Here is a 10,000-nt window from a genome sequence, read left to right as displayed (position 1 = left end):
TCCGGGCTCGCCCGCTCGGGCGGGCGCAGCCCCCCATCTCTCTCTCTCTGGCTCCATTTGTCCACGGTTTTCCTCGGTTGCCACCCCGCCGGCTAGCTGCTCGCGGCCGGCACCCGCCGGGCCCCGAACCGAGGCCGGCGCCGGCGCCTCGCTCAACGAACTCGGTACGCCTGCGGCTCGCGGGGCCGCTCGGCTGTCACACGGCTGGATTCGGTCGGGCGAGCCCTTGCTCCGGCACCGAGCGAACGGACGGACGAGCCCGCTCTCGGCCCGGGCGGGCGCCTCACCTCGCCTACGGCGGGAAGCGAACCGGAGAGGAGGCCGCCCGTGCCTGAACACCGGACGCCGCCGCGGCTTCCCCGGGACGGGGAGCGTGGAAGCGCCGGCCCGCCGGGGGCCCTCTCCGACGCGACCCGAATGGCCTCATCGATCGACAAGAAGACGGGTAGGGGGAAGGAAGGAAGGAAGGGAGGAGAAGATGCGAGCCCTTCTCCAGGACGCGGCGGAAAGACCGCGCGCGCACGTGCAGGCGGGTGTGCGTGGGCAACGTCTGCCGAGAGGTGCTCGCCCGTGCCTGAACACCGGCCCGCCCCACGCCACCCCGAGCGAGGCGGGGAGCGGGATAGGACCGGCCCGCCGGGAAGCCTCTCCGACGCGCCCGAGGAGCGCCTCTCGTGTTCGGCCGGGGCTCCCGCGTGCAGGTGAGGATGCGGTGCGGAACGAGAACGAGGCGCCGCCGCCACGACCATCGGGTCCCGCCTTCCACCCTCGCGGCGGGACCCACCGGGGACGCCCCCGGCCCTTCTGCCTTCGAGTGCCGGCTGACCGGACCGTGCCCTTCTCCGCGCTCGCTTTTTCTCTCGCCTTCTCCGCTTCGCGCCAGCGAGCGCGGCAGCCGGCTTCCCCCGTTCGTTCGATTGTTCTCTCTCGCCTTCTCGGGTTCGCCCTGGGCGGCGCGGGAGCCGGCTATTTCACCCGCACAGCTCTCTCTCGCCTTGCCCGGCTTTTTTTCGCCGCTCGCCCGGGAGACCGCCTTAACCCACCGCCGAACGGCGGGACGGGGCGCGACGGACAAACCGAAGCGACCGGATCGACCACACGAACCGACGCCCCAGAGAGCCGCCGCCACCGCCGACCGCCGCCGAAACCCATCTGGCCGGCCGGTCAACCCAGCTCGCGAGCGCCCGCTCACCACCGATCTCCGGAGCAGAGTCCGCACTCTCTCCTACCGACGAAAAGTAAAGGCATCCGAAAAGAAAGCTCCACGGACGACGACGCCGACTACCGGCAAAGGCTCCGAATGCAGCCGACCTTTACCTCGACATAACTGGAGGCAGAGAATTAGAGCGACGCCTCTGGCCGCACCGTAGCAGCAGCGCCCCCCCCCACACACAAAAGACGCCAACAGCCGCCGGAGCCGGGTAGACGTGGCCGCCGCTGCCGGAACGGCGCCGCAGCGACCCCTGGGCGGATGCGCCGCGCCTGGCAGACGGGCGGAGCCGGGTAGACGTGGCCGCCGCTGCCGGAACGGCGCCGCAGCGACCCCAGGCCGGTTGAGCCGCGCCATGCAGCCGCGCGGAGCCGGGTAGACGTGGCCGCCGATGCCGGAACGGCGCCGCAGCGACCCCAGGCCGGCTACGCCGCGCCATGCAGCCTCGCGGAGCCGGGTAGACGTGGCCGCGGCTGCCGGGCCGCCGCCGCAGCGACCCCAGGCCGGTTGAGCCGCGCCATGCAGCCGCGCGGAGCCGGGTAGACTTGTCCGCCGATGCCGGAACTGCGCCCCAGCGACCCCAGGACGGCTGCAGTCGCGAAATGCAGCTTCGCGGAGCCGGGTAGACGTGGCCGCCGCTGCCGGGACGGCTCCGCAGCGACGCCGGGCCCGCTGCGCCGCACAAGGCAGCCGCGCGGAGTCGGGCTGACGTGGCCGCGGCTGCCGGGCCGGCGCCGCAGCGACCCCAGGCCGTCTGCGGGAGGCCAGGCAGCCTCCCGGAGCCGGGTAGACGTGGCCGCCGCTGCCGGGACGGCTCCGTAGCGACCTCTGGCCCGCTGCGGGAGACCAGGCAGCCGCGCGGAGCCGGGTAGACGTGGCCGCCTCTGCCGGGCCGGCGCCGCAGCGACCCCAGGCCGGCCACGCCTCGCCATGCAGCCTCGCGGAGCCGGGTAGACGTGGCCACCGCTGCCGGGGCGGCGCCGCAGCGACACCTGGGCGGCTGCGCCGCGCCAGGCAGCCGCGCGGAGCCGGGTAGACGTGGCCGCCTCTGCCGGGACGGCTCCGTAGCGACCTCTGGACCGCTGCGGGAGACCAGGCAGCCGCGCGGAGCCGGGTAGACGTGGCCGCCTCTGCCGGGCCGGCGCCGCAGCGACCCCAGGCCGGCCACGCCTCGCCATGCAGCCTCGCGGAGCCGGGTAGACGTGGCCGCCGCTGCCGGGCCGGCTCCGCAGCGACCTCTGCCCGCTGCGGGAGACCAAGGAAACCGCGCGGAGCCGGGTAGACGTGGCCGCTGCTGCCGGGCCGCCGCCGCAGCGACCCCTGGGCGGCTGCGCCGCGCCAGGCAGCAGCGCGGAGCCCGGTAGACGTGGCCGCCGATGCCGGAACGGCGCCGCAGCGACCCCAGGCCGGTTGAGCCGCGCCAGGCAGCCTCGCGGAGCCGGGTAGACGTGGCCGCCGATGCCGGAACGGCGCCGCAGCGACCCCAGGCCGGTTGAGCCGCGCCATGCAGCCGCGCGGAGCCGGGTAGACGTGGCCGCCGATGCCGGAACGGCGCCGCAGCGACCCCAGGCCGGTTGAGCCGCGCCATGCAGCCGCGCGGAGCCGGGTAGACTTGTCCGCCGATGCCGGAACTGCGCCCCAGCGACCCCAGGACGGCTGCAGTCGCGAAATGCAGCTTCGCGGAGCCGGGTAGACGTGGCCGCCGATGCCGGGACGGCTCCGCAGCGACGCCGGGCCCGCTGCGCCGCACAAGGCAGCCGCGCGGAGTCGGGCTGACGTGGCCGCGGCTGCCGGGCCGGCGCCGCAGCGACCCCAGGCCGTCTGCGGGAGGCCAGGCAGCCTCCCGGAGCCGGGTAGACGTGGCCGCCGCTGCCGGGACGGCTCCGTAGCGACCTCTGGCCCGCTGCGGGAGACCAGGCAGCCGCGCGGAGCCGGGTAGACGTGGCCGCCTCTGCCGGGCCGGCGCCGCAGCGACCCCAGGCCGGCCACGCCTCGCCATGCAGCCTCGCGGAGCCGGGTAGACGTGGCCACCGCTGCCGGGGCGGCGCCGCAGCGACACCTGGGCGGCTGCGCCGCGCCAGGCAGCCGCGCGGAGCCGGGTAGACGTGGCCGCCTCTGCCGGGACGGCTCCGTAGCGACCTCTGGACCGCTGCGGGAGACCAGGCAGCCGCGCGGAGCCGGGTAGACGTGGCCGCCTCTGCCGGGCCGGCGCCGCAGCGACCCCAGGCCGGCCACGCCTCGCCATGCAGCCTCGCGGAGCCGGGTAGACGTGGCCGCCGCTGCCGGGCCGGCTCCGCAGCGACCTCTGCCCGCTGCGGGAGACCAAGGAAACCGCGCGGAGCCGGGTAGACGTGGCCGCTGCTGCCGGGCCGCCGCCGCAGCGACCCCTGGGCGGCTGCGCCGCGCCAGGCAGCAGCGCGGAGCCCGGTAGACGTGGCCGCCGATGCCGGAACGGCGCCGCAGCGACCCCAGGCCGGTTGAGCCGCGCCAGGCAGCCTCGCGGAGCCGGGTAGACGTGGCCGCCGATGCCGGAACGGCGCCGCAGCGACCCCAGGCCGGTTGAGCCGCGCCATGCAGCCGCGCGGAGCCGGGTAGACGTGGCCGCCGATGCCGGAACGGCGCCGCAGCGACCCCAGGCCGGCTACGCCGCGCCATGCAGCCTCGCGGAGCCGGCTAGACGTGGCCGCCGCTGCCGGGCCGGCGCCGCAGCGACCCCAGGCCGGTTGAGCCGCGCCAGGCAGCCGCGCGGAGCCGGGTAGACTCGTCCGCCGGTGCCGGAACGGCGCCTCAGCGACCCCAGGACGGCTGCAGTCGCGCCATGCAGCTTCGCGGAGTCGGGCTGACGTGGCCGCCGCCGCCGGGCCGCCGCCGCAGCGACCCCAGGCCGTCTGCGTGAGGCCAGGCAGCCTCGCGGAGCCGGGTAGACGTGGCCGCCGCTGCCGGAACGGCGCCGCAGCGACCCCTGGGCGGCTGCGCCGCGCCAGGCAGCCGCGCGGAGCCGGGTAGACGTGGCCGCCGATGCCGGAACGGCGCCGCAGCGACCCCAGGCCGGCTACGCCGCGCCATGCAGCCTCGCGGAGCCGGGTAGACGTGGCCGCCGCTGCCGGGCCGGCGCCGCAGCGACCCCAGGCCGGTTGAGCCGCGCCATGCAGCCGCGCGGAGCCGGGTTAGACTCGTCCGCCGATGCCGGAACTGCGCCGCAGCGACCCCAGGACGGCTGCAGTCGCGCAATGAAGCTTCGCGGAGCCGGGTAGACGTGGCCGCCGCTGCCGGGACGGCTCCGCGGCGAAGCCGGGCCGGCTGCGCCGCACAAGGCAGCCGCGCGGAGTCGGGCTGACGTGGCCGCGACTACCGGGCCGCCGCTGCGACCCCAGGCCGTCTGCGGGAGGCCAGGCAGCCTCCCGGAGCCGGGTAGACGTGGCCGCCGATGCCGGAACGGCGCCGCAGCGACCCCTGGGCGGCTGCGCCGCGCCAGGCAGCAGTGCGGAGCCGGGTAGACGTGGCCGCCTCTGCCGGGCCGGCGCCGCAGCGACCCCAGGCCGGCCACGCCTCGCCATGCAGCCTCGCGGAGCCGGGTAGACGTGGCCGCCGCTGCCGGGCCGGCTCCGCAGCGACCTCTGCCCGCTGCGGGAGACCAAGGAAACCGCGCGGAGCCGGGTAGACGTGGCCGCTGCTGCCGGGCCGCCGCCGCAGCGACCCCTGGGCGGCTGCGCCGCGCCAGGCAGCAGCGCGGAGCCCGGTAGACGTGGCCGCCGATGCCGGAACGGCGCCGCAGCGACCCCAGGCCGGTTGAGCCGCGCCAGGCAGCCTCGCGGAGCCGGGTAGACGTGGCCGCCGATGCCGGAACGGCGCCGCAGCGACCCCAGGCCGGTTGAGCCGCGCCATGCAGCCGCGCGGAGCCGGGTAGACGTGGCCGCCGATGCCGGAACGGCGCCGCAGCGACCCCAGGCCGGCTACGCCGCGCCATGCAGCCTCGCGGAGCCGGCTAGACGTGGCCGCCGCTGCCGGGCCGGCGCCGCAGCGACCCCAGGCCGGTTGAGCCGCGCCAGGCAGCCGCGCGGAGCCGGGTAGACTCGTCCGCCGGTGCCGGAACGGCGCCTCAGCGACCCCAGGACGGCTGCAGTCGCGCCATGCAGCTTCGCGGAGTCGGGCTGACGTGGCCGCCGCCGCCGGGCCGCCGCCGCAGCGACCCCAGGCCGTCTGCGTGAGGCCAGGCAGCCTCGCGGAGCCGGGTAGACGTGGCCGCCGCTGCCGGAACGGCGCCGCAGCGACCCCTGGGCGGCTGCGCCGCGCCAGGCAGCCGCGCGGAGCCGGGTAGACGTGGCCGCCGATGCCGGAACGGCGCCGCAGCGACCCCAGGCCGGCTACGCCGCGCCATGCAGCCTCGCGGAGCCGGGTAGACGTGGCCGCCGCTGCCGGGCCGGCGCCGCAGCGACCCCAGGCCGGTTGAGCCGCGCCATGCAGCCGCGCGGAGCCGGGTTAGACTCGTCCGCCGATGCCGGAACTGCGCCGCAGCGACCCCAGGACGGCTGCAGTCGCGCAATGAAGCTTCGCGGAGCCGGGTAGACGTGGCCGCCGCTGCCGGGACGGCTCCGCGGCGAACCGGCTGCGCCGCACAAGGCAGCCGCGCGGAGTCGGGCTGACGTGGCCGCGACTACCGGGCCGCCGCTGCGACCCCAGGCCGTCTGCGGGAGGCCAGGCAGCCTCCCGGAGCCGGGTAGACGTGGCCGCCGATGCCGGAACGGCGCCGCAGCGACCCCTGGGCGGCTGCGCCGCGCCAGGCAGCAGTGCGGAGCCGGGTAGACGTGGCCGCCGATGCCGGAACGGCGCCGCAGCGACCCCAGGCCGGCTACGCCTCGCCATGCAACCTCGCGGAGCCGGGTAGACGTGGCCGCCGCTGCCGGGCCGGCTCCGCAGCGACCTCTGCCCGCTGCGGGAGACCAAGGAAACCGCGCGGAGCCGGGTAGACGTGGCCGCCGCTGCCGAAACGGCGCCGCAGCGACCCCTGGGCGGCTGCGCGGCGCCTGCCAGCCGGGCGGAGCCGGGTAGACATGGCCGCCGCTGCCGAAACGGCGCAGCAGCGACCCCAGGCTGGTTGAGCCGCGCCATGCAGCCTCGCGGAGCCGGGTAGACGTGGCCGCTGCTGCCGGGCCGCCGCCGCAGCGACCCCTGGGCGGCTGCGCCGCGCCAGGCAGCAGCGCGGAGCCGGGTAGACGTGGCCGCCGATGCCGGAACGGCGCCGCAGCGACCCCAGGCCGGCTACGCCGCACCATGCAGCCTCGCGGAGCCGGGTAGACGTGGCCGCCGCTGCCGGGCAGGCGCCGCAGCGACCCCAGGCCGGTTGAGCCGCGCCAGGCAGCCGCGCGGAGCCGGGTAGACGTGGCCGCCGCGGCCGGGCCGGCTCCGCAGCGACCTCTGGCCCGCTGCGGGAGACCAGGCAACCGCGCGGAGACGGGCTGATGTGGCCGCCGCCGCCGGGCCGGCGCCGCAGCGACCTCCGGCCGTCCGTTTTTGCCGACCTCTCCTTGCCGCTGCGGACCGGCCGAGCCGCGCCGAGCCGTATAGACCGCGCGCAGTCCGGCCGCCGCCGCGGCAGCGACCGGGTTGTTCGGCGCTCGCCTGGGCCTTGCCGTCTTTCCGTCGTACCCGAGCCGCCGCCGCCGCCGCCTCCGCCTCGGTTCGACCGAGTCGGTCGCTCCCGGGCCGGCCCGTTCCTGGCGTACTCGGGCTCCGCGTGTCGGCGGCTGGCGCGGCCGGCCGCCCCCGCTCTGAGGGGCGTCCGGCCGCGTTCGGCGCGGTTCGGTGCGGGGTCCGCATTGCGGCCGCCGCGGCTCGGGGTCCGGCGGAGGCCCCTTCTCGTTCGTCTCGCGTGCGTTTGTTTGTCTGTCCGTTCGTTTGTTTATTTTACCGGCGCGTGTTTGCGTGCGCGTTCGCTCGTTTGACACTTTTCGTTTGATTCCCTTTTCGCTCGGTGGCCCGGTAGCTCTTCGCGCCGGGTGTTCGGAGTCGGGTATTTCTAACCCGATCCGCCCGCGGCTTGCGGGGTGGGGGTGGTGATGGTGTGTGTTTGTGTTTTGGGCGGGGAGGGCGCTTTTCCCGCTCGCCGCTATGTGCCCCGCTTCCCCCCCCCACTCCCCCCCCCGCCCCCCCCGCCCCACTCCCCCTCTGCGGAAGCGCGCAGGCGCCGGCGGGTCCCCGCCCGCGCGTAGCGGGGCGGGCGGGAAACGTCCGGCGGGCTCGCGACGGGATCGGCCGCTCGTGTCAGCGCGGGGAGGAAAAGAAATGGCGGGAAGACGGCGGCAGAGGTAGGCCGGCGGGGAACGGCCTCGTCCGTCCCGGGGGTGGGTGTGTGCGTTCGTCTGGGATTCGTTCCTTCGACTCATCCGGACGCCGGGCTCGCCCTGAGCCCCTCTCCCGGGCGGCGGGCGTGCCCGTTCCCTCACCCACCCACCCCGGCCCGGCCACCCCCCCCCCCCCCCCTTTCCCCCCAGAGAAAAAAAAGAAAAAATAGAAAGAAACGGAAAGAAAGCGCGTGGCGGGCTGGGGGTGGGTCCTCGGCCGGTTTCGGGGGGGGGGGGGGGGGGGCGGGAGTTTGCGGGGACCGGTCGAAGCCATCGGGCCTGGCCCGCCGGAGGGAAGCGAGAGAGAAAAATTAAAAAAAAAAAAAAAAAAAGGAGGGTGGCGTTGGGGGGGGGGGGGGGGGGACCGAGGAGTGGGAGGGGGAGGAGGAGGGCGGAGTGGGAGGTGGTGGTGGTGGTGGGTAGGGGGGTGTGGGGGGGTGCGGGTGAGGTAGGGAGCTTAAAAAAGTAAAAAATGAAATTAAAAAGAAAAAAAAAAAGGAGGCGGGAACGGCGAACAAACCCGGTCCGATCGGGCAGGGTGGGAGTCGGGTGGGTGGAGGGGGACGGGCACGGGCAGCGGCAAAAGAAAGGAAAGGCGGGAAGAAGAAATAACGGAAAACCCAAATCCCGCAGCTCTCTCGGCCAACGTCCCCCAAGAAGAAGGAAGGAAGGAACGGACGACCACCGAGCAAACGAGCGCTCGCACGGACGTCGGACGGACGTCTTCGAGAAGAAAGTAAGAGGGGCCGGGGGGCCGGGGGAGGGGACTAGGGTGGGAAAGAAAAGAGAGAAAGAAAGAAAGAGAGGGGGGGGGGGGGGGGGGGGGGGGGGCGGGGGGGGGGCGGGAGAAAGAGAGAAAGAGAGAGAGAAAGAAGAATACGTCTACAGGTGCTGCAGAAAAGCGGGCCAGTCGGGCGGGGCACGTCCGGGAGAGGGCGGGTTAGGGCTAGGGTTAGGGTAGGCGGGCGAGGTTAGGGTAAGGGTCAGGTTTAGGCTTTGCGCGCTGGGAAGTTCAGGTGGCCGGCCGCGAGATCTACCCGTAAGCCCGTCGCGACCCCCTTCTTCCCAACGGAAGGGCGCGCCGGGCCGGGCCGGGCCTACTCAAACGCACGCGCGCGGGAGCGGGCGAGCGAGCAAGCGAGCAAGCAAGCAAATGGACGGGGAGACAGGCAGACTGATGGGTAGATAGATAAATATATGAATTAAGCCAATAACTAAAGAAAGAAACGGAAAAAAGTTCAAAAAAAATCAGAAAAACATACAAAAATTAAGAAGCTTCTGAAAAATCGAAAACAGAAAAGCAGGAACACGGAGGGGGAAAAAAAGAAAAGAAAAAGAAAAGAAAAAGAAAAAGAAAAAGAAAAAGAAAAAGAAAGAAAGAAAGAAAGAAAGAAAGAAAGAAAGAAAGAAAGAAAGAAAGAAAGAAAGAAAGAAAGAAAGAAAGAAAGAAAGAAAGAAAGAAAGAAAGAAAGAAAGAAAGAAAAAGGTGGAGGGGGGGGGGGGGCTCAGGCGGGCAGCCGCCAGCAAGCACGCAAGCGAAAAGGTACGTAGGAAAATATTTTAATGGAATGAATAAATAAGGAGGAAAATTAAAAAAGAAAAAAAAAAAGAACTAAAAAAAAAGTTAGAAAAAGAGAAGCTGAAACGTTTGAAGCTAAACAAGACAACATAAAAACACAGGAAAAAATTAAATTAAAATTAAAAAAAAAAAAAATCACGCACGCACGGGCGAGCGAGCGAGCGAGCGAGCGAGCGAGCCAAGCAATAAATAAACAAACAAATGGAAAAATATTGGGGGGGAATCGGAGAAACATCATATATAAATGGAAAAGTTTTAAAAAAGCTGAAAACGGCAGAAGTCTAAACGGAAAGAACCATAGGTAAAGAAAAATCACGTTGAGGCGAGTCCGGGCGGTGGGGGCCGAGGGGTGTTGGGTGGGGGGGGGGGGGGGGGGGACGACGGGGCACGGGACGGACGTTAAGAGGGGGGGGGGGGGGGGGGGGGGGGGAATGCAGCGGCGGCTGTGGCGGCATACCGCCACCCCGTCACGAGCGCCCGCGCCTCGGCGTGGGCCCGCCATCCCGAGCCGGGCCTACAAATAGGAAAACAAAAGATAAAATGAAATGAAAAGATCAGAACAACGAGGAAAGTCAAGGAACATTTAAAAAGGAAAAAAAAAAACGAAATTAAAAATCGCATCTGCCTGGGAGAGGGAGGGTCAGGGGTCAAGGCTGGGGCCGGGGGCGGGGGGAGGGGGGGGGGTGCGTGTGCAGGGCGGGCGGGGGCAAGGAAGGCCTCAGGCGCCGGCCGCCGGCTCTACCCGCATCCCCGTCGCGACCTCCCGCGCCTGGCGAGGGCCTGCCGGGCCGGGCCGGGCCGGGCCTACGCACGCGAGAGAGAGAGAGAGAGAGAGAGAGAGAGAGAGCCGACAAATCAATAAACAGAGAA

The 10,000-nt window shown here is 71.5% G+C and overlaps 1 pseudogene; it reads left to right on the top strand.

The window, feature by feature from the left end:
• The window catches only part of LOC149911560 (uncharacterized), a 1,546-nt pseudogene extending 793 nt beyond the window's left edge, over window positions 1-753 (top strand).
• Window positions 754-10,000: the final 9,247 nt, after the last annotated feature.

This window comes from Phasianus colchicus, unplaced genomic scaffold (genome assembly GCF_987193195.1).
Source record: "Phasianus colchicus unplaced genomic scaffold, bPhaCol1.hap1.1 HAP1_SCAFFOLD_89, whole genome shotgun sequence".
In the NCBI taxonomy this organism is placed as follows: Eukaryota; Metazoa; Chordata; class Aves; order Galliformes; family Phasianidae; genus Phasianus; species Phasianus colchicus.
The sequence above is the reverse complement of the archived record's forward strand: the minus strand, read 5'-3'. Positions and strand labels throughout refer to the sequence as shown.